This window comes from Giraffa tippelskirchi, chromosome 4 (genome assembly GCF_054371585.1).
Source record: "Giraffa tippelskirchi isolate mGirTip1 chromosome 4, T2T-mGirTip1v1.2.pri, whole genome shotgun sequence".
Taxonomy (NCBI): Eukaryota; Metazoa; Chordata; class Mammalia; order Artiodactyla; family Giraffidae; genus Giraffa; species Giraffa tippelskirchi.
The window spans coordinates 153,793,051-153,814,803 of NC_137278.1; the positions used below are offsets into that span (position 1 = coordinate 153,793,051).

The window sequence follows — 21,753 nt, forward strand, 5'->3', positions numbered from 1 at the left end:
TTAAGTGAGATCAATTCAGTTCATTCACTCAGTTGTGTCCAACTCTTTGCAACCCCATGAACCGCAGCACACCAAGCCTCCCTGTCCATCACCAACTCCCGGAGTTTACCCAAACTCATGTCCATCGAGTCGGTAATGCCATCCAACCATCTCATCCTCTGTCGTCCCATTCTCCTCCTGCCTTGAATCTTTCCCGGCATCAGGGTCTTTTCCAATGAGTCAACTCTTCGCATGAGGTGGCCAAAGTATTGGAGTTTCAGCTTCAGCATCAGTCCTTCCAATGAACACCCAGGACTGATCACCTTTAGGAGGGACTGGTTGGATCTCCTTGCAGTCCAAGGGACTCTCAAGAGTCTTCTCCAACACCACCGTTCAAAAGTATCAATTCTTCGGTGCTCAGCTTTCTTTATAGTCCAACTCTCGCATCCATACATGACCACTGGAAAAACCATAGCCTTGACTAGATGGACCTTTGTTGGCAAAGTATGTCTCTGCTTTTTAATATGCTGTCTTGGTTGGTCATCACTTTCCTTCCAAGGAGTAAGCGTCTATTAATTTCATGGCTGCAATCACCACTTGCAGTGATTTTGGAGCCCAAAAAAATAAAGTCTGACACTGTTTCCCCAACTATTTGCCATGAAGTGATGGGACCAGATGCCATGATCTTAGTTTTCTAAATGTTGAGCTTTAAGGCAACTTTTTCCCTCTCCTCTTTCACTTTCATCAAGGGGCTTTTTAGTTCCTCTTCACTTTCTGCCATAAGGGTGGTGTCATCTGCATATCTGAGGTTATTGATAGTTCTCCTAGCAATCTTGATTCCAGCTTGTGCTTCTTCCAGCCCAGCATTTCTCATGATGTACTCTGCATATAAGTTAAATATGCAGGGTGACAATATACAGCCTTGACTACTCCTTTTCCTATTTGGAACCAGTCTGTTGTTCCATGTCCAGTTCTAACTGTTGCTTCCTGACCTGCATACAGATTTCTCAAGAGGTAGGTCAGGTGGTCTGGTATTCCCATCTCTCAGAATTTTCCACAGTTTATTGTGATCCACATAGTCAAAGGCTTTGGCATAGTCAATAAAGCAGAAATAGATATTTTTCTGGAACTCTCTTGCTTTTTCGATGATCCAGCGGATGTTGGCAGTTTGATCTCTTGTTTCTCTGCCTTTTCTAAAGCCAGCTTGAACATCTGGAAGTTCACAGTTCACATATTGCTGAAGCCTGGCTTGGAAAATTTTGAGCATTACTTTACTAGCGTGTGAGATGAGTGCAATTGTGTGGTAGTTTGAGCATTCTTTGGCACTGGCTTTCTTTGGGATTGGAGTGAAAACTGACCTTTTCCAGTCCTATGGCCACTGCTGAGTTTTCCAAATTTGCTGACATATTGAGTGAAGCACTTTCACAGCATCATCTTTCAGGACTTGAAATAGCTCAACTGGAATTCCATCACCTCCACTAGCTTTGTTTGTAGTGATGCTTTCTAAGTGAGATAATCCATGTTAAACGCCTAGGACAAAGTCTCCAAAACAATTTAGCTCAATACATAAATATAGATCTGAAAGCTTGACTGAATTCTAGTTCTGCCACTAATTAGCTGTGTGGCCTTGGACAAGGTGTTTAAGTTCCCTATACCTCAATCTCTCCCTCATGAAATGAGGTCATAACTATTTACTTCATAGGTTATTGACAGGAAGTAAAAGAAGATACATATAAACTGTTTAGAACAGTGCCTAGTATATGTTGAGCATTATATGAATGTCAGTTATTATTATTATTACAGTTTCACAACTCTCATTCATGCTAAATACTGTTATCTCTACTTCAAAAATCAGGAAGAGCAGCAGTAGCGTGTTATATAAAGAGTTAATGCTAGGAAAGCCAGAAAAGACAGAGACCAGGATGGTTTAGAGTTACTTGCTGGAGGTAAAAGTGGACATGCAGTCAGGGTTACATTCGGCAGAATGTTAAACAAGACAAATATTTTGGACTTCATCTCCCAAAGAAGAGAGAAATTGCCTACGGAAATTGCTGCACTGGACCTGTATCTGACGCATGATGAATAATCAGTTGGTGAAGCAGACAAAGACTTTTAAAAACCAGGTACAAAGACTTCAGAAAATAAGCATTTAAAAAGAGAGGGCCCCAGAGTCTCATGCACTCCAAGTGTCACGAGTACACACTGTTTTGCATGGATTTATGCGTGTGGAATCTGAGTGGCTTCCCCCAGAGCTCCTATTATCCTCTAGTTTACCTGGAATAAAGTAGGGAGGGGCACAAGGAAGAAGGGCTCAGAGTCAAAAACCAAAATCAGATTTTCCCAGAATGTAAGGATTGCAAGAAGCTACAGCCAAAAATGAGCAAATTTTCTCACACAAGATTGATAAAAAAGAAGAAAGTCTAGTATAGGCAGTAAAGTCATTGTAGCCAATACACAAAGGAGTGGACAAGAAAGAATACAGTTATTCACATAAAGAAACAAATATCAAAATGAAATTTTAAGGTATATCCATTCATAAAGGGTCAAATGAATAGAGAAATATAGATCTCCAACAGCACGTGACAGTCCAGGATTATGTTTTTAAATACAATCTGAAGTTGATATGGTAGGATCAGCAGAAGGCCAAAAGGCACCAGAGTTCTAGACGACCAATAAACATCATTGGAGTAATTGGCCCTGAGGTCCATGTACATATGGGAATCTAGTCTAGATCTTGTTTATCTAAAGCAATGTCTTCCAAAAGATGACACTGCAATTCACATGTGTAATATAAGATTTTCTAGTACTCACATTTTTAAAAGTAAAAAAAAAGAAAAAGGAAAGAAATTTTAAGAATGTATTTTATTTAACCCAACACATTCAGAATATTATTTCAATATGCATTCAATTTTTAAAAAATTAACGAGTGCCTCCTTAATGGCTCACTGGTAAAGAACCCGCCTGCCACTGCAGGATACATGGGTTTGATTCTTGATCCAGGAAGATCCCACATGCCATGGAGCAACTAAGCTTGTGCACAACTACTGAGCCTGTGCTCTAGAGCCCGGGAGCCACAACTACTGAGCCCTTGCTAGAGCCCATATTCCACAAGAGAAGCCACCACAATGAGAAGACCACGCACCACAACTAGAGAGTAGCCCCCGCTCACCACAACTAGAGAAAAACAACGGAGACCCAACACAGTCAAAAATAAATAAATAAAACTATTAAAAATTAATGAGATATTGTATATGTATATTTTTACACTGTCTTCACAATCTATGGCATATTTTACACTTATAGTGCATCTCAATTCACATGTTAAATTTTCACTAGTAACATTTGATCTGTATTTAGATTTTATTAATAAAAGTGTACATTTGAAAAAGTAAACTTACAAACCCAAGCTGTTCCAAATGTATATAAAAGTTTTCCAACAGTTGAATTGAACGTTAATTTTTAAGTCTAAATTTATATTAAGTAGAAATAAATGAAATTAAATTTTTATTCCTCAGTTACATTGGCAACATTTCAACTGCTTTGTAGCCACATGTGGACCAATGGCTACCATATTGGACAGCTCAGAAAACTAGAACCAGGTAGAGTTAGCTGTGGAGAGGCTATCTAAAGGAAGAATACCAACTGTCTAAGGGAAAGAAATGCTTGAGAGACTGAATGTCCTTAGGATTTAGAGCACTGCTCTTTAACCACTGAGTCATAGCATATTTTGTCTGTGTTCATATCACAGTATTTAGTATTTTATGTTAACAGTATGCTTTAAGTCATAATTCTATCACAATTGAAGGCAAAGAATTATCTTTAATAATTATTTTATAGTATTTGCAATGCTTACCACAGTACATAAACATCATGATTGATAAACAATTAATTAATTTAATTCCTTATAAACAAATTAAATACTGAAGAGCCACAGGTTATGCTGATCCTTGAACCAGAGAAGTCTTACAGGAAAGAAGGAACTGTCAGCTGAGATGAAGAGACTAGAATTTCTAGATAGGAGAATGGGACACAAAGGCTCACAATAAACTAATTCTAGGGGAAGTGAGGCATGGGAAGTACAAAGGAAAAGTGAAAGTGTTACTCACTCCGTCCTGTCCAGCTCTTTGTGACTCCATGGACGGTAGCCCAACAAACTCCTCTGTCCATGGAATTCTCCACGCAAGAATACTGGAGTTGAGTAGTCATTCCCTTCTCCAGGGGATCTTCCCAACCCAGGGGTTGACCTCAGGTTTCCTGCATTACAGGCAGATTTTTTTACCATCTGAGCCACCAGGGAAGCCCATTTGGGGAGTATGAAGTAGTTGCCTTTTGGGTAGGAGGGAGAGGATGAGACAGGATGCGGTTCAGAGAGTAGTCTACCATACTGACACCCAGGCTTGAACCACAAAATTAAAATGGGACTTAATATAAAGGAGGAGCCATTGCATGTATATAAAAATAAAAGAAATGAAATAATCAAAATGGCACTGAAAGAAAATTAATTCTTGCTGCAACATATCAAATCCTGGAGAGGTACAGGCAGTTTGGGTACTGTTGTTTGCATCTCTGAAAACAGATGAAAAGGGAGTAAATCAGAAGATGCTGCAGATAGTGTTATTAAAATTGGCCATGGAATAATAGAGTACTCATTCAAAGCTGTTCCTAGAATTCTCCAAAAGTGGCTAAATTCTAGAAAGAGTTATTTAAAACACTGTGTAAATCTAGCTCCAAAGTTGTGTGTGAGAGTCTCTACCTAACTGCTCAAATGACTGAAAATGCCTGGAATCATTTCTGAAAATTCAGATAGCTTATTTAAATACCTATTTTTCATATATCAACAGATTTTTTTCCAATGGAGGAAATGGGGGCAGTGCAGCTCTGGGACCTTCCAACCCCTCCAAAATGAGCCCCACTTCAGTTCAGTTCAGTTCAGTCGCTCAGTCGTGTCCGACTCTCTGTGACCCCATGAATTGCAGCACGCCAGGCCTCTCTGTCCATCACCAACTCCTGGAGTCCACCCAAACCCATGCTCATCGAGTCAGTGATGCCATCCAACCATCTCATCCTCTGTCGTCCCCTTCTCCTCCCGCCCCCAATCCTACCCAGCATTAGGGTCTTTTCCAATGAGTCAACCCTTCGCATGAGGTGGCCAAAGTATTGGAGCTTCAGCTTCAACATCAGACCTTCCAATGAACATCCAGGATTGATCTCTTTTAGGATGGATTAATTGGATCTCCTTGCAGTCCAAGGGACTCTCAAGAGTCTTCTCCAACACCACAGTTCAAAAGCATCAATTCTGCGGCGCTCAGCTTTCTTCACCGTCCAACTCTCACATCCGTGCATGACCACTGGAAAAACCATAACCTTGACTAGATGGACTTTTGTTGGCAAAGTAACGTCTCTGCTTTTAAATATGCTATCTAGGTTGGTCATAACCTTCCTCCCAAGGAGTAAGCGTCTTTTAATTTCATGGCTGCAGTCACCATCAGCAGTGATTCTGGAGCCCAAAAAAGTAAAGTCTGACACTGTTTCCACTGTTTCCCCATCTATTTCCCATGGAGTGATGGGACCAGATGCCATGATCTTGGTTTTCTGAACGTTCAGCTTTAAGCCAACTTTTTCACTCTCCTCCTTCACCTTCATCAAGAGGCTCTTTAGTTCTTCTTCACTCTCCGCCATAAGGGTGGTGTCATCTGCATATCTGAGGTTATTGATATTTCTCCCGGCAATCTTGATTCCAGCTTGTGTTTCCTCCAGCCCAGCGTTTCTCATGATGTACTCTGCATATAAGTTAAATAAGCAGGGTGACAATATACAGCCTTGACGTACTCCTTTTCCTATTTGGAACCAGTCTGTTGTTCCATGTCCAGTTCTAACTGTTGCTTCCTGACCTGCATACTGGTTTCTCAAGAGACAGGTCAGATGGTCTGGTATTCCCATCTCTTTCAGAATTTTCCACAGTTTATTGTGATCCACACAGTCAAAGGCTTTGGCATAGTCAATAAAGCAGAAATAGATGTTTTTCTGGAACTCTCTTGCTTTTTCGATGATCCAGCGGATATTGGCAATTTGATCTCTGGTTCCTCTGCCTTTTCTAAAACCAGCTTGAACATCTGGAAGTTCACGGTTCACGTATTGCTGAAGCCTGGCTTGGAGAATTTTGAGCATTACTTTACTAGCGTGTGAGATGAGTGCAATTGTGTGGTAGTTTGAGCATTCTTTGGCATTGCCTTTCTTTGGGATTGGAACGAAAACTGACCTTTTCCAGTCCTGTGGCCACTGCTGAGTTTTCCAAATTTGCTGGCATATCAAGTGCAGCACTTTCACAGCATCACCCTTGAGGATTTGAAATAGCTCAACTGGAATTCCATCACCTCCACTAGCTTTGTTCGTAGTGATGCTTTCTAAGGCCCACTTAACTTCACATTCCAGGATGTCTGGCTCTAGGTGAGTGATCACACCATCGTGATTATCTGGGTCGTGAAGATCTTTTTTGTACAGTTCTTCTGTGTATTCTTGCCACCTCTTCTTAATATCTTCTGCTTCTGTTAGGTCCATACCATTTCTGTCCTTTATCGAGCCTATCTTTGCATGAAATGTTCCTTTGGTATCTCTAATTTTCTTGAAGAGGTCTCTAGTCTTTCCCAATCTGTTGTTTTCCTCTATTTGTTTGCACTGATCGCTGAGGCCCCACTTAACAGTCTGCAAATGATTTAATAGTGAGACAGGCAGAGTTTGTAAGGCCAATAATTTCCATCTCTGCAACTTTTAGAAATATAAACACATGTGATGAATTGCGTGTGGATAGATTAACTTTCTCAGCAACTCTACTGAACAAGAATTCAGTAAAAGACAAGGCAAAGATCTGCCCTGGATTGAATTATGGAATTGTTTTTAATTGAACCTTATTTATTTTACTGAGGGTAGGCAGTGCCTTGTCCTGCAAAACTGCAAAGAACCCAGTGATTTCTGGCATAAGGAGATTGGTTTCCCACTTTTGTAACTAAGGAGAGCTGCACTTAGGCTCAAGCAAACAGTCTACCTGGAGCTTCCCCTTTCCTAAATGTTATGACTCAGTCGGGCAAAATCTCAGCTGAATAGTAGCATAAGCTAAGTTGACTTTTAGGATATTCTTTTCAGCATTTGGCCTCCCTTTCATGCCAGCTGCTACTCACAGTTTTCAGTGCCCCAGGTCATTCTTACTGATCAATGCACCCTCTAACAACCCACACAAAAAACCCTACTGACAGCACAATTTACCATTTCTGTCCACCAATCTCTTCACTCTCAGATAAGCTAATCCTTGCTAACAGGCTTGTTGCTTTGTTACTTTCTACTAATCCTAGACAAGATAATGTCTTAACTGGGTTAATGTGTACCAAGACCTTGAAGTGATCACTAACAAGGAATTACAGATGTCAGCCAGTTGTAAAGACAAATTAAGGAGACTGGGATGGTTCAGTTCAGTTCAGTTCAGTCCCTCAGTCGTGTCCGACTCTTTGTGACCCCATGAACCGCAGTACACCAGGCCTCCCTGTCCATCACCAACTCCAGGAGTTCACCTAAACTCATGTCCATTGAGTCGGTGATGCCATCCAACCATCTCATCCTCTGTCGTCCGCTTCTCCTCCTGCCTTCAATCCTTCCCAGCATCAGGGTCTTTTCAACTGGTCAGCTCTTCCCATCAGGTGGCCAAAGTATTGGAGTTTCAGCTTCAACATCACTCCTTCGAATGAACACCAAGGACTGATTTCCTTTAGGAAGGACTGGTTGGATATCCTTGCAGTCCAAGGGACTCTCAACAGTCTTCTCCAAAACCACAGTTCAAAAACATCAATTCTTTGGGGCTCAGCTTTGTTTATAGTCCAACTCTCACATCCATACATGACTATTGGAAAAACCATAGCCTTGACTAGACGGACCTTTGTTGACAAAGTAATGTCTCTGCTTTTTAATATGCTGTCTAGGTTGGTCATCACTTTCCTTCCAAGGAGTAAGCATCTTTTAATGTCATGGCTGGAATCACTATCTGCAATGATTTTGGAGACCAAAAAAATAAAGTCAGCCAAGGTTTCCACTGTTTCCCCATCTATTTGCCATGAAATGATGGGACCGCGTGCCATGAACTTAGTTTTCTGAATGTTGAGCTTTAAACTTTTTAACTCTCTTCTTTCACTTTCATTAAGAGGCTCTTTAGTTCTTCACTTTCTGCCATAAGGGTGGTGTCATCTGCATATCTGAGGTTATTGATATTTCTCCCAGCAATCTTGATTCCAGCCTGTGCTTCTTCCATCCCAGCGTTTCTCATGATGTACTCTGCATATAAGTTAAATAAGCAGGGTGACAATATACAGCCTTGACGTACTCCTTTTCCTATTTGGAAGCAGTCTGTTGTTCAATGTCCAGTTCTAACTGTTGCTTCCTGATCTGCATACAGGTCTCTCAAGAGACAGGTCAGGGGGTCTGGTATTCCTATCTTTTTCAGAATTGTCCACAGTTTCTGTCCTTTATTGTGCCTATATTTCATGAAATATTCCCTTGGTATCTCTAATTTTCTTGAAGAGATCTCTAGTCTTTCCCATTCTATTATTTTCCTCTATTTCTTTGCATTGATCACTGAGGAAGGCTTTCTTATCTCTCCTTGGTATTCTTTGGAACTCTGCATTCAAATGGATATATCTTTCCTTTTCTCCTTTGCCTTTCACTTCTCTTTTCTCAACTATTTGTAAGACCTCTTCAGACAACCAATTTGGCATTTTGCATTTCTTTTTCTTGGGGATGGTCTTGATCCCTGTCTCCTGTACAATGTCACGAACCTCCATCCATAGTTCATCAGGCACTCCATCAGATCTACTCCCTGAAATCTATTTCTCATTTCCACTGTATAATCATAAGGGATTTGATTTAGGTCATACCTGAATGGTCTAGTTGTGTTCTACACTTTCTTCAATTTAAGCCTCAATTTGGCTAAAGGAGTTCATGATCTGAGCCACAGTCAGCTCCTGGTCTTGTTTTTGCTGACTGTATAGAGCTTCTCCATCTTTGGCTGCAAAGAATATAATCAATCTGATTTTGGTGTTGACCATCTGGTGATGTCCATGTGTAGAGTCTTCTCTTGTGTTGTTGGAAGAGGGTGTTTGCTATGACCAGTGCATTCTCTTGGCAAAACTCTATTAGCCTTTGCCCTGTTTCATTCTGTACTCCAAGGCCAAATTTGCCTGTTATGCCAAGTGTTTCTTGACTTCCTACTTTGGCATTCCAGTGCCCTATGATGAGTGTGTTTTTGGGTGTTAGTTCTAGAAGGTCTTGTAAATATTCATAGAACTGTTCAACTTCAGCTTCTTAAGCATTACTAGTTGGGGCATAGACTTGGATTACAGTGATACTGAATGGTTTGCCTAGGAAATGAACAGAGATCATTCTGTTGTTTTTGAGATTGCAAGACGGACGGATCATGGTGGAGAGGTCTGACAGAATGTGTTCCACTGGAGAAGGGAATGGCAAATCACTTCAGTATTCTTGCCTTGAGAACGCCATGAACAGTATGAAAAGGCAAAAAGATACGACACTGAAAGATGAACTCTCCAGGCCTGTAGGTGCCCAATATGCTACTGGAGATCAGTGGAGAAATAACTCCAGAAAGAATGAAGGGATGGAGCCAAAGCAAAAACAACACCCAGTTGTGGATGTGACTGGTGATAGAAGCAAGGTCTGATGCTGTAAAGAACAATATTCCATAGGAACCTAGAATGTCAGGTCCATGAATCAAGGCAAACTGTAAGTGGTCAAAGAGGAGATGGCAAGACTGAATGTCAACATTCTATGAATCAGCAAACTAAAATGGACTGGAATGTGTGAATTTAACTCAGATGACCATTACATCCACTACTGTGGGCAGAAATCCCTTAGAAGAAATGGAGTAGCCAACAAAAGAGTCTGAAATGCAGTACTGGGTCGGTTTACTGGGCAGACACCCTCTCTAGTTACATCTAGGAGAAACTCAGCTCAAATCCTGATGCACATGTTCCACGCAGTTCATCTAAAAAATAAACATGTACCGTCTACCTAACATATATTGCCAGGGACTTCCCTTGGGGTCCAGTGGTTAAGACTCTGCACTTCCACTCCTGGGCTTCCCATGTGGCTCAGTGGTAAAGAATCCACCTGCCAATGCAGAAGACATGGGTTTGATTCCAGGGTCAGGAAGATCTCCTGGAGAAGGAAATGGCAACCCACTCCAGTATTCTTGTCTAGGAAAGCCCATGGACAGAGTAGTCTGGTGGGCTACAGTCCACGGGGTCACATAAGAATCAGACAAAACTTAGCAACTAAACAACAAACCTAATGGACATGTACACATCGCTCAGTTCAGTTCAGTTCAGTTGCTCAGTCACGTCCGACTGTTTAAGAACTCATGGACTGCAGCACACCAGGCTTCCCTGTCCATCGTCAACTCCTGGAGCTTCTCAAACTCACGTCCATCCAGTCGGTGATGCCATCCAACTATCTCATCCTCTATTGTCCCCTTCTCCTCCTGCCTTTAATCCTTCCCAGAACCAGGGTATTTTCCAATGAGTCAGTTCTTCGAATCAGGTGGCCAAAGTATTGGAGTTTCAGCATCAGTCCTTCCAATGAACACCCAGGACTGATCTCCTTTAGGATGGACTGGTTGGATCTCATTGCAGCCCAAGGGACTCTCAAGAGTCTTCTCCAACATTACAGTTCAAAAGCATCAATTCTTTGGCGCTCAGCTTTCTTTATAGTCCAAATATCACATCCATACATGACTACTGGAAAAACCAAAGCTTTGACTAGATGGACCTTTGTTGGCAAAGTAATGTCTCTGCTTTTTAATATGCTCTCTAGGTTAGTCATAGCTTTTCTTCCAAGGAGCAAGTGTCTTTTCATTTCATGGCTGCAGTCACCATCTGCAGTGATTTTGGAGTGCCAAAAAATAAATTCTCTCACTGTTTCCATTGTTTCCCCATCTATTTGCCATGAAGTGATGGGACCAGATGGGACTAACATGATCTTAGCTTTATGAATGTTGAGCTTTAAGCCAACTTTTTCACTCTCCTCTTTCACTTTCATCAAGAGGCTCTTTAGTTCTTCTTCACTTTCTGCCATAAGGGTGGTGTCATCTGCATATCTGAGGTTATTGATATTTCTCCCAGCAATCTTGATTCCAGCTTGTGCTTTATCCAGCCTGGCATTTTGCATGATGCACTCTACATATAAGTTAAATAAGCAGGGTGACATTATATAGCTTTGACGTACTTCTTTCCCAATTTGGAAGCAGTCTGTTGTTCCACGTCCAGTTATAACTGTTGCTACTTGACCTGCATACAGATTTCTTAGGAGTCAGGTAAGGTGGTCTGGTATTCCCATCTCTTTAAGAAGTTTCCACAGTTTGTTGCGATCCACACAACCAAAGGATTTGGCTTAGTTAATAAAACAGGAGACATTTTTCTGGAACTCTCTTGCTTTTTTGATGATCTAGCAGATGTTGGCAATTTGATTTCTGGTTTTTCTGGCTTTTCTTAATCCAGCTTGAACATCTGAAAGGTCACAGTTCGTGTACTGCTGAAGCCTGGCTTGAAGAATTTTGAGCATTACTTTGCTAGCGTGTGAGATGAATGCAATTGTTCAGTAGTTTGAACATTCTTTGGCATTGCCTTTCTTTGAGAATGGAATGAAAACTGACCTTTCCCAGACCTGTGCCCACTGTTGAGTTTTCCAAATTTGCTGGTATATTGAGTGCAGCACTTTCACAGCATCATCTTTTAGGATTTGAAATAGCTCAAACGGAATTCCATCGCCTCCACTAGCTTTGTTCATAGTGATGCTTCCTAAGGCTCACTTGATTTTGCATTCCAGGATGTCTGGCTCTAGGGGAGTGATCATCCCTTCGTCGTTATCTGGGTCATGAATGTCTTTTTTGTATAGTTCTTCTGTGTAGTTCTCTTCTTAATATCTTCTGCTTCTGTTAGGTCCATACCATGTCATAGCACACAGAGAGCTAAATACTGACAATACAAAGGCCAGTAAGATATGGCTGATATTTTGAAGTCACAGTTCAGCATGGTAAACAAACATATTAAATGATAATCAGAAGATAATAAGTCCCAATGAGCAGAGTCCTGTGAGCACATAGAGAAGGGAAAAAACAACACTTTCTGGAAGATTAGTGAGAGATTTTGTGTGAGAGCTGAAAATTGGTCTGAGTCTTAAAGAATGAGTAAATGAGTAAGAGTTACTAAAGAAAATGAAGAATGAGAGCTTATGTAGGCAGCCGAGCAAAGAAGAGAGAGCAGGAGAAACAGGGCAGGAAATGGAGGGAAGAGAGAGAGAGGGAGAAAGGAACTGACTGGGATTCCCAGGAGGTTTCATCTGACCAAATAAAACTGGGGCAAGGAAACAGGGAATATGGCGATTAAAGTTCTTCTCTCCACCCCCTGAGGGAATATTCTCTTCACAGTAAGAAGAATAACTAAAAGAGAGGAAATAGAATTTTCTGAAAGAATTTGAAATGAATTTATATCTAACCCCAATAGGTCTAGTTATAAAGCAACTTTACTTCTTTCTTGGTCTCAAAATATCCAATTACTCGAATTGCCTTAAAACAGAATTTGCATGTCTTTTTTTTTTTTTTTTTTAACACATAGGTGGAAAATCCTTTGTAACTCTAACAATGATTATTGATAAGCCAAAATTTCCTTTGGTGAAATATTATTAAAGATATTTCAAAGAGAATATCCAAACCATTTTTATATACTTCCTCATAATAAAATAGCAACTAACACTATGTCCCAGATGTTATCTAAACATTAAGCATATATTAACTTATTTACTCTTTGCAACTATGTACAAATTAGATCTTACTAAAATTTCCATTTTACAGATGAGGATCTAAGGTACAGATAGGTAAAGTGCTTGTTCAAGATCATACCATGGGTAAGTGACAGAGACAGGATTCAAATCCAAGTTGTCTGTTTTCAGAGTCCAGGTTTTAATTACCACACCATACTATTTCTTATAACAACAGAAATGGAATTATCAAACATATCAACTCTGACAAAATAGAGAATCTGGACAAAAATTTTTAAAGAGTTAAATTTTCCAGTACTCATTTCAATAGCCAAATGCCTACTTATGCTGATCTGACAGTCTAGTAAGATGGATTCCATTTATAAAGACTGTGATAGGAATGAACCATGAAGCTATATTTATGTGAATGTGATTAAACTCTGAAAACGAAACATCTCTAGCTCACAAAGCATTTATTTGTGTTACTATTTTGTCATAATAGATAAATAAAGCCTTAAACCAAATTAGTCACTAACAAATGATCCTCTTGAGGGTGACATAGGCATAGCCTCTCACTATTTAAGTAAACACTGACAGCAGAACCTGCAATAATATAAGCCAGATGGTTGAGAAGGATGAGACTTCTCTGGTCTGAAACAGAAAACACTTCCATGAAACTTGAGGCAAGTACTTCTACCCCAACTTCATCTTTTACAAATTTCTGTGTATGCACATGTGTATGTAACGTGTTATAAGTGCATGGCTGCCGTGTAATACTCCTTTAAAAGAATAAAAACTTATAAGAACTTATCTACTTATCACAATGTAAATTTCTCTGCATTTAATTACACGGGCTGTTCTGATTACCCTACTTTCAAGGGTAAAGAGTGAAGAAATCAAGTGTTAACTTGTGCATAACTGAAGAATATTTTTGCTTCTGAAAGAAATAAGCCAACATGAGCCTAACTTCATTTTTTGTTGTTGTTGTAGAAAATGCAACTTGTTACCAAAAAAAAAAAAAGAAGAACTTGACCATAAGTTGCTCACAGAATATAGTTAGCCACTAAATATAGAAAGAAACTATTTACAGCCAGGAGAATGTAGTCTATTCCCTCAATAGAAAGATCCTAATTATTTCCCAAAGCTAATATTTTGAATGCAAAGAAAGCTAAGCTGGAAATCAAAAGAACTGAATGTTAATCTCAGCTCTCTTGGCCCCCACATCATTCTGCCTTTCTTACCTTAGTCGTCTTTTTTTGATAATTGAAGATAACAATAAATTTATTATTATTACTAAACCACATTCTTCAAAATGTGTTAAATGTAGATGATAATATAGAATATATGAAATTGTGTTTGATGGTAAATACATAAAAATCTGTAGAGGGGGAGAGTTACAGTGGTGGAAAGAGCAAGAGGCTTATTATCCCATCAAAACACATTTGGTTTACACACTGGAAAGCAAAAAGCAAGACAAAAAGCAAGCAGCTGTAGGAACCTATCATGTTGATTTAATTAGCTTTGAAGATGCGTTCTATGATCTCAATGTACAATTGTGGAAGTTTATTCAGGTGAATGGCTAAACACACAGTTACACATACGGCTCTAATTCAACAAAATTGAAACTTGTAAAAAAAAAAAAAAAGAGGAAAACACCCTTTCTGTGAATATCAGCCATCTTTTTTCTTTCTCTTTAACAGGTTTAAAGGAAAGGATCTCATGGATACGATTGGTAAGTGAGACTTTCACTGATATTGCTGGCTCAAGAAGGCCTGGTTGTCACCAGGATTGTTTAACTAAATCTATCCCATTAAACATGGTATTATCATATTCAATTTAGGTCATCTATTTTTCCAGTGTATCAAAAAGAGCTGTTGATAATTTGTTCCTTAAATACAAACCCAGGAAATCTTTGTTGTTAAAAACATGATCCACAAAGTCAAACTGAAAGCCTTTAAAAATTTTTGGGCTAGAACCAGCTTAATTATTCCCAATCTTGTCCTTTTACTTTTAGCTTGAGATTGGTTTGGAATTAAATACTGTAACTAGACATCCTTTTGCATTGGCTGCTGCATCTGCAAATCCAATAGAGGACAGAGCATGTGTATATGTCTACTGGTAAAACCAGCCTGTCTGTATTAACTGTCTAAAGTTTTTCTAAACTCACCTCACCATTATAGACTGTTTTCAAGAACATTTTGGATTGTATTTAACTTAACTGTCAATGCTTACATATCTTCCTTCAGGTTTACTCCTTCCTCAGATGATTTTGGCACCATTAGTCTAATAATAAATGGGCTCCCCACATGGCTCAGTGGTAAAGAATACTCCTGCCAATGCAAGAGATGTGGGTTCGATCTCTGGGTTGGGAAGATCGCCTGGAGAAAGGAATGGCAACCCACTCCAGTACTTTTGCCTGAGAAATCCCATGGACAGAGGAGCCTCATGGGCTAGAGTCCATGGGATCACAAAAGAGTTGGACATGACTTAGCAACTAAAACAATGATGACAACAAAATAACAAGATATATAAAGCCAAGGTACACCAATAGCAAATTTATTGATAAATTCAAAATTTGAAAAATTTCACAATGGGACAACACAGAGTGTACAAAGAGGATATACACCATGGTGAGCTCCTCCTTATGATCTCACATTTCAAGAAGAATCTATGTGAGCAATGATTTTGCTAGAAAACACAGACACTGCTATAAGAATGTATGCCCATCAGCTGATGAATGGATAAGGAAGCTGTGGTACATATACACAATGGAACATTACTCAGCCATTAAAAAGAATACATTTGAATCAGTTCTAATGAGGTGGATGAAACCGGAGCCTATTATACAGAGTGAAGTAAGCCAGAAAGAAAAACACCAACACAGTATACTAACACATATATATGGTATTTCATCAATCGGTAAAGATAACCCTGTATGCGAGACATCAAAAGAGACACAAATAAATAGAACAGTATTATGGACTCTATGGGAGAGGGCGAGGGCGGGATGATATGGGAGAATGGTATGGAAGCATGTAAATTATCATATGTGAAACGAATCGCCAGTCCAGGTTCAATGCATGATACAGGGTGCTCGGGGCTGGTGCACCGGGATGACCCAGAGGGATGGGATGGGGAGGAAGGTGGAAGGGGGGTTCTGGAAGGGGAAAACATGTACACCCATGGTGGATTCATGTCAATGTATGGCAAAACAAATACAATATTGTAAAGTTAAAAAACAGAAAATAAACTAATTAAAAAAAAAGAATGTATGCCAAGATATCCTCTTTGAGGTTTCAGGTATCAGGTATTGGAATCTGTTGTAGGACTCATGAATGGATTCACCCTGATATATATAAATATATGTGTGTGTGTGTGTAATACATATATTTTTTCCCAGCTACTCTTCATTTAAAGATAAAAAAACTAAAAATCTGGTTTAAAATATTTTAGAAACTGTGAGAGGCTGATGCCAAAATGAAGATCAACTTTGCAAACATCCCTAGAAGTCTACATTGTTAGAACATGCTCCCTACCTAGACACATCCCTACAGTTCTGAAGAACTGACACATTCATCTACAGCACGTTTTCAATTCAAGTTTGCTCACACATGATGGAACTATGGAAGTTGCATTTTACTCATGGTGCTTCCTTCATAAAAATAGGTCAGAAAAAAAAAAAAGATTCTGGACCAAGGTGATGACATAGGAGGTTCCTGAATTTTTCTCCTCTGACAGACAGACACTTCACACACAACTAGTCCACACAGAGTAGTTTCCTTTGAGGAAAACCCAAAAACCAGTTGAGTGACTCCAACACATCCACAAGCACAGAAAACATTTGCATTAAAATGTGCATGGAAGTCTGAGACACAGAATCGGGATAAGCCTCGACCCCAGCACAGTACCCTTAACTCTCAGCTTCTTCCTGAGGGGTGAAGAAGCTGATATATCCAGCATCCCAACTTTTCAGGCTGTCACCTAAGGGGAGTGTCCCCTAAGGGGCGTGCTGCCTAATCACTGAGGTCTGAGAGTCAACAGGGCTGGCATTCACAAATCCCATATAATTACAGCAGGAATAGAAGCAATTTTTACAAAGGTGCTGGAGCAAACCCTGTAGCTATTCACCTGTGCCTTGCACAGAGGAAGCAGGCGGAAATGCCCGCATCCCAATTTCTTTCCAGAAGGCGTTTGCACACTTTCTTAGTTGCTGCCTGAAGGTCAAGCTTCTAATCCACCCATATCTATGTGCTGACTATGACCGTCCCTTGTGAAACACAGGTGGGTCTTGGCACACTTTTTATATTACAAAGAATCACTAAATACAAGACAATGGCTTGGATAAACACAAAGATTTGAGAAGCAGAAAGAAGTTTTGGCCAGGTTGATGGAGGAGGTTCATCTCCTGCGTTTACCTACACAGAGACCAACACAAAGGTCAAGGAAAATGAAGAAACAGGGAAATATGTTCCAAACAAAAGAACAACGATAACATCTCCAGAAAGCAGTCTAAGTAAAACAGAGATAAATGACTTATCCCATACAGTGGTATACACACACACACACACACACACACACACAATGAAATATTATTTAGCCATAAAAAGAAAGAAATTCTGCCATTTGCAAGAACATCAGAGAAACTGCAGGACATTATGCTAAGTGCAATAAGCCAGAGAAAGACAAATATTGCATGGTATCACTTCTATGTGGAATCCAGAAAAAACAGTCAAACTCAAAATTAGAAAGTAGAATGGTAGATACCAGGATGAGTTGGAGTGATGGAGGAAGGAGCAGAGGTTGGTAAAAAGGGTACAAACTTTCAGCTTTACGATGAATAAGGTCTGATGACTAAAACTGATTATACTATACAGTATAACTGAAACTGGTTTAAAAAGAACTTAAGTGTTCTTACTACCAACAAAAAAAAGGTAAATATAAGAGGTGAAGGATGTGTTAACTGAAGAGAGGGAATCCTTTAAAAATGTATGCATATATCAAGTCATCACATTGTACACTTTAAATATATTACAATGTTATTTGTCAATTAGACATGAGTGAAAAAAGAACAAAATGTGTTGAATTCATTACAGCTCTCTGAATTCATATTTCATGCAGTTTTCTATTTCAGTTCAGTCACTCACTCGTGTCCGACTCTTTGCGACCCCATGAACCCCAGCACGCCAGGCCTCCCTGTCCATCACCAACTCCTGGAGTTTACTCAAACTCATGTCCATAGAGTCAGTGATGCCAGGCAACCATCTCATCCTCTGTCGTCCCCTTCTCCACCTTCCCCCAATCCTTCCCAGCAACAGGGTCTTTTCCAATGAGTCAACTCTTCGCATGAGGTGGCTAAAGTATTGGAGTTTCAGCTTCAACATCAGTCCTTCCAATGAACACCCAGGACTGATCGCCTTTAGGATGGACTGGTTGGATCTTCTTGCAGTCCAAGGGACTCTCAAGAGTCTTCTCCAACACCATAGTTCAAAAGCATCAATTCTATATAAACTGTACCAAATATTTTATGCCATACAGCAATTTTAGCCAGAAGTATAAACAATCGTAGCAAGTTAAAAAGAGAAATCTATTTCAAACTTCATATTTCTTAACTTCAGTCAAGGATCCTCAAAAGATTTAATACTCTTTGAAGTAAGTTTAAGAATGATTCTGAATCTCTAATAATTTTATCTTATAATATTAAGATTCAAGATGAGTATTATGATTTTTTTTCCTAAGGAGTTATAGGAAATATCCCCAGTTCAGTTCAGTTCAGTCACTCAGTCGTGTCCAACTCTTTGCGACCCCATGGACTGCAGTGTGCCAGGTCTCCCTGTCCATCACCAACTCCTGGAGTTTACTCAAATTCATGTCCATTGAGTCGATGATGCCACCCAGCCATCTCATCCTCTGTCGTCCCCTTCTCCTCCTGCCCTCATTCTCTCCCAGCATCAGGGTCTTTTCCAATGAGTCAACTCTTCACATCAGATGGCCAAAGTATTGGAGTTTTAGCTTCAACATCAGTCCTTTCAATGAATAATCAGGGCTGATTTCCTTTAGACTGACTGGTTGGACCTCCTTGCAGTCCAAGGGACTCTCAAGAGTCTTCTCCAACACCACAGTTTGAAAGCATCAATTTTTCGGTGCTCTGCTTTCTTTATAGTCCAAACTCCCACATCCATATATGACTACTGGAAAAACCATAGCTTTGACTATACAGACCTTTGTTGGCAAAGCAATGTCTCTGCTTTTTAATATGCTGTCTAGGTTAGTCAAAATTTTTCTTCCAAGGAGCAAGCATCTTTTAATTTCATGGCTGCAGTCACCATCTGCAGTGATTTGAGAGCCCAAAAAAATAAAGTCTGCTACTGTTTCCACTGTTTCCCCATCCATTTGCCATGAAGTGATGGGACCAGATGGCATGATCTTAGTTTTCTGAATGTTGAGTTCTAAGCCAAGTGTTTCACTCTCCTATTTCACTAGATACTGGGAAATATCCTCAATATCTAGAATAAAAATATGTAATATATATTCTAAATTAGTGCATTAACAATAGTATTTAACTTGCTAACTTTAATTCTAGAAGTTTATATAAGTGGAATCATATGGTACAGTGTATACAGTATATACAGTACCTACTCTTTCTTGCGTGGCTTCATTAGACTCAGCACAATTATTTCAAGATTCTTTCCTGTTCTTGTGTTTATCAATTGTTCATACAATTTTATTACTAAGAAGTGTTCTGTTACATGAGTATAATACAGTTTGGTGATCCATGTATCTGGTGATGCACATTTAGGTTGTTTCTAGTTTTTGCCTGTTACAGATAAAGTTTGTAAAATAAACACTCATGTAGCTATTTGAATATATGCTTTCTTTTCTGTGATATAAGTTTCTAAGAGGTGGAATGGCTACTATATGACAGTAATAAATTTTCTTTTTAATGAAACTGCCAAACTGTTTTCCAGAGTGCATTTTCACCATATCCAGACCAATACTTGGTATGATCAGTCTTTATAACATTAGCCATTCTAATAAGCATATATGTATTGTGATTTTAACTTGCATTTCTCAAATGACTAATGATATCAAGCATCTTTTCAAGTTCCTATTTGCCATCTGTATTATCTTCTTTGGTGAAGTATCTGCTCAACTATCTGCCCATTTTTATTGGATTCTTTGGCTTTTTATTATTGAGTATTGAAGGTTTTTATTTTTTACACATTCTAAATCAAAATCCTTTATCAGAAATATGCTTGGTAAATACGTTACCCCAGTCCATGGATTATCTTTTCATTCATTTTCTTTACTGTTTTTCAAAGACCAGGAATTTTTAATTTTAATGAAGTCCAAATTTCTCAGTGTTTTCTTTTATGGCTTCTGCTTCAAGTACCATACCTAAGAAATCTTTGCCTAATCCAAAGTCACAAAATTTTCTTCCTACATTTTCTTTTAGAGACTATACATTTTATGTTTAGAACTATAATCCATGCCAGCTCCTACTCAGAGTTGTTTATGTGGTACCATGTGTGTACCAAAATCTATTTTTTGGCATGTGAAAGTGAAGTCACTCAGTCGTGTCCTACTCTTTGCAACCCCATGGATTGTAGTCTGCCTGGCTCCTCTGTCCATGGGATTTTCTAGGCAAGAATACTGGAGTGGGTAGCCATTTCCGTATCCAGGGGATCTTCCTAACCCAGGGAGCGAACCCAGGTCTCCCGCATTGCAGGGAGACTCTTTACCATCTGAGCCACTAGGGCATATACCCATCCAATTGTTCGAACAAATTATTGAAAAAGATTCTCCTTTCTCCACTGGTTTGCCTCTACACCTTTACTGAAAATTAATAGACCGTGTATGTGTGGGTATATTTCTGGACTCTATTCTGTTCCACTGGTCTTTGTCTATCTTGATACCAGTATCACACTCTCGTGATTACCATACTTTATAATAAGTTTTGAAATCAAGTAAATCCACTGATGTTTTTCTCCTTCAAATTTGTCTGAGCAAACTTAGATCCTTTCCATTTTCATTTAAATTTTAGAATCAGTTTATCAATATCTTAAAAAAAAAAACAAACAACAGTCTGCTGAAGTTTTGATTGAGCTTTCACGGTATCTCTGGATAATTTTGAGAGCTGACATCTTAAGAATAATGAGTCTTCTGCCCCAGTGACATGGTATAACTCTGTTTATATCTTTTTTTCCCTTCTTTCATCATTAGTATGTAGTTTTCAGTGTACAGAGCTTGCACATTATTGTCAGATTTATGTCTAAGTATTTCATAACTTATGCTTTTTATAATTAGCTATTTTTATTCTTTTAAAGAGTTTTAAGGTTTTTGTTTTATTTATTTATTTTTGGCTGTGCTGAATCTTCATTGATTTGTGCAAACTTTCTCCAGCTGCAGAGAGTGAGATCTACTCTTTGTTGAGGTATATGGGCTTTTCATTGCAGTGGCTTCTGTTATTGCAGGGCACAGGCACTAGGCACACAGGCTTCAGTAGTTGTGACATCCTTGCACAGCTGTGGAGGAAAAGTTTTTAACTACACATTAAATTTCTTTAATAGATATAGGGCTATTTATTTACTTCTTCCTGAGTGAACTTTGGCAGTTTATGTCTAACAAGGAATTTGTCCATTTCATCTGAATTTATTCCTATAGAGTTATCCTTTTGATATTTGTATAATCTGTAGCCATCTATCTCTCTTATTCTTTATATAGGTCATTTGTGTCTTCTCCCCTTTTTTGTTAATCACTTGGACAAGAAATTTATCAATTTGATTAGTCTTTTCAAAGAACTGGTTTTGTTTCCATTTACTTTTCTCTACTATTTTTCTGTTTCCTGTTTCAGTGGAACTCCTTGACCTATATTATTTTCTTTCTTCTGCTTACATTGGGCTTAAGTTTTCTCTTAATTTTTTCTAGTTTCTTAAGTACTAGAATTTAATTTTGATTTATTCCACTTTC

At 39.1% G+C, this 21,753-nt stretch overlaps 1 long non-coding RNA gene across 1 annotated transcript in view; it reads right to left on the reverse strand.

Annotated features, from left to right (window-relative positions):
* LOC145503612 (uncharacterized) overlaps positions 1–21,753 on the reverse strand; it is a 272,210-nt gene that overhangs the window by 164,292 nt on the left and 86,165 nt on the right. The gene's annotated exons all lie outside the window — the stretch shown is intronic.